Consider the following 2867-nt stretch of genomic DNA (forward strand, 5'->3'; position numbering starts at 1 on the left):
GACTGCTGTAAAACAGAATTATATAAAATAATGCTATAAATAAACTTATTCTAAGGTATAGACTGTGTCAATCTAGAATAAATGCAGAAAGAATGAACTTACAAGGAAATAAACTTAATATAATTGCATAATTGACAGTCAGCGACACTACGTGGTGACGTCTTCTGCTGATATAACTATTTTAATGAAAGAGTTATATCGCCATCATATCGTTTGAAACATTGGTTTCATTCAGAATTTTCTATTCAGAATTCTTTTTAGATAGACATCAAATATGTACGGGAGAGACCACGTGAGGTTGTCAACATTGTACGTGAAAGTTATTTCGTGGAACGAACTGGAAACACTCAAGTTTCTAGTCCGTGTCGCTAACCACTTAACCACCATCACCTCCCAGGATTATATAAAATCATATTTAAAGGCAAACAAACTTTATTTGAAGTATAAGCTGAATCAATTCAGAAATTTATACTACTACTACTACTACTACTACTACTACTAACAATAATAATAATAATAATAATAATAATAATAATAATAATAATAATAATAATAATAATAATAATAATAATACCTAGGCCTAAACATAGGCCTCCTTCAGTGTTGACAGACTATGGATACCCACTGTAAGGGTGCCTGTGCGTGAAATTTTTGTGGCAAGAGTTGCGCAATCTCCAACCATACTTCTCCTGAGTAGACATTGATGAATACCAGTGGCAAGTGGAGGTTCAGGAGGAATGGAAACAATGCCGAAATAAGCGGAAAGCACATACAGCGCCTAGAATTCCCAAATGGTCACTCGTCTGATACTAGCCAGGCTCAACGTTGCTTAACTTCGGTGATCTGACGGGAACCGGTGTGTCAACGTGATTATACCGTAAATAATAATAATAATAATAATAATAATAATAATGATAATGATAATGATAACAATAATAATAATAATAATAATAATAACAATAACAACAATAACAATAATAATAATAATAACAACAACAACAACAATAACAATAACAATAACAACGATAACAATAACAACAACAACAACAACAACAACAATAAGAACAATAATAATAATAATAATAATAATAATAATGATAATGATAATAATAATAATAATAATAATAATAATAATAATGATAATAATAATAATAATAATAATAATAATAATAATAATAATAATAATAATAATATATGTCTGTCGGTCTATCTCCATATTTTCAAACTCTATCTCCCCCGAAACTAAAAGTCACAGAGCGGCGCCAGGAACCTCAAATGATTGGATTTGTTACGAGTCGTTGTTTTATGGGTCTTTGGACGGTTAACATAGTTTTAAGGGGACGAAAAGGGTAAAAATTGAAAAATTGTTATACATTTTGTACATTCATGTTAGTTTATTAAATTTTTTACGTGATAACGTAACCAGACGTGAATGCTACAGTTTCGGTTTCGATTCTAGCTGATGGCACCTAAATACTTTTTTACTTTTGAAATCACGACTCTATAATAATATATACGGAATCTGGACCAATAAAAATATCATATTTAAGCGTATTTTACGCCCGGGCAAAGTCACGCCTCGCTAGTTATTATATAATGAACTTGAATGGAAACTGACTTATAAAATTGTATAATTGTTCTAAAGTATTTTGTTATTTTTTCTATATTTATTTTGCACCCAGGTGAAGACGGTTTTGAATGTGAGTATCGCGGAAAATACTACGCTAAAGGTCAACGTTTCAGACAAGACTGCAATATATGCACCTGCATTCAAAACGATATCGTCAAGTGTACCAAAAGAAATTGCAATCAATCAGGTAAATTCGTTTGATCTATTTACCCATGAAAAGGTAAACTCCCAAGCAAACCTGCTCATAAACGAGTTAATTAAATACCGTGAGTTTTTGATGTTACGATTTTGAATTTTTGAGATGAGAATTGATTATTCGTATTGTTTTGATTCTTTTGACTCTGTTCTCATCTTGAGTGTTTTTTGCACAACGTTTCGACCTTCTTTAAGCTTTTCTTGTCAAACTCTGAAATATTTCTGTGAAATTTTGAGAATCTGCACAGAATTTTTATCAAATCCACAAGGGAGAGCATATTCTTGTTCTGCCAGCCATGACCAGATAGAGGTAATTCGCAATTGTATGAAGAGTGTAACTTACAACTAAATTTTACCAAGTACATTATCCACTGTACTACGTGTCCTTGCAGACAATTCTAGTCTGAATTTTGGGAGCCTAAAAACTATTCTTGTTTTTAGATTACAATCTTACTATTTATCACTAGAGATCACTACTTATTACTATATATATATATATATATATATATATATATATATATATATATATATATAAGGTGAAATTCAATTGAAAAAACATATTTCCACACACACGCTCACGCACACACGCACACACACACACATATATATGTATGTGTAAAGGAATAACTTTGTCGTGTTCAATCAGACATGTGTAAATAATGACTTGCTGCCAATACACACACACACACACACACACACACACACATATATATATATATATATATATATGGACATATGCTATTTTCAATTATATTTCACCTTATATATATACTGTGTCAATCGCTTTATTGCAGATTAGTAAAATATCAATATTTCATTAAATAAGTATACGTCACAAAAAAAAAAAATGAAAATTGTACCATAAAAGGACTGTTTTAAGATTAGTTATTTCCCCAAATTTTATATAAATTCATGCTATATTCACGAAGTTATAGCATTTTATTTATTATACCGTCCATCGCTTTACTGCAGATCACTTACAATGCCAAAAAATCAAGTGATTAAAGGTTATTTAAAAGCAAAGGATAGTTATTGGACTCGC

General features: G+C 30.4%; 1 pseudogene; it reads right to left on the bottom strand.

Annotated features, from left to right (window-relative positions):
* Positions 1 to 766: 766 nt before the first annotated feature.
* On the bottom strand, positions 767 to 883 carry LOC145291658 (5S ribosomal RNA; annotated as a pseudogene).
* Between the last annotated feature and the right edge of the window lie 1984 nt (positions 884 to 2867).

This window comes from Euprymna scolopes, chromosome 12 (genome assembly GCF_053919585.1).
Source record: "Euprymna scolopes isolate OS-2025 chromosome 12, ASM5391958v1, whole genome shotgun sequence".
In the NCBI taxonomy this organism is placed as follows: domain Eukaryota; kingdom Metazoa; phylum Mollusca; class Cephalopoda; order Sepiida; family Sepiolidae; genus Euprymna; species Euprymna scolopes.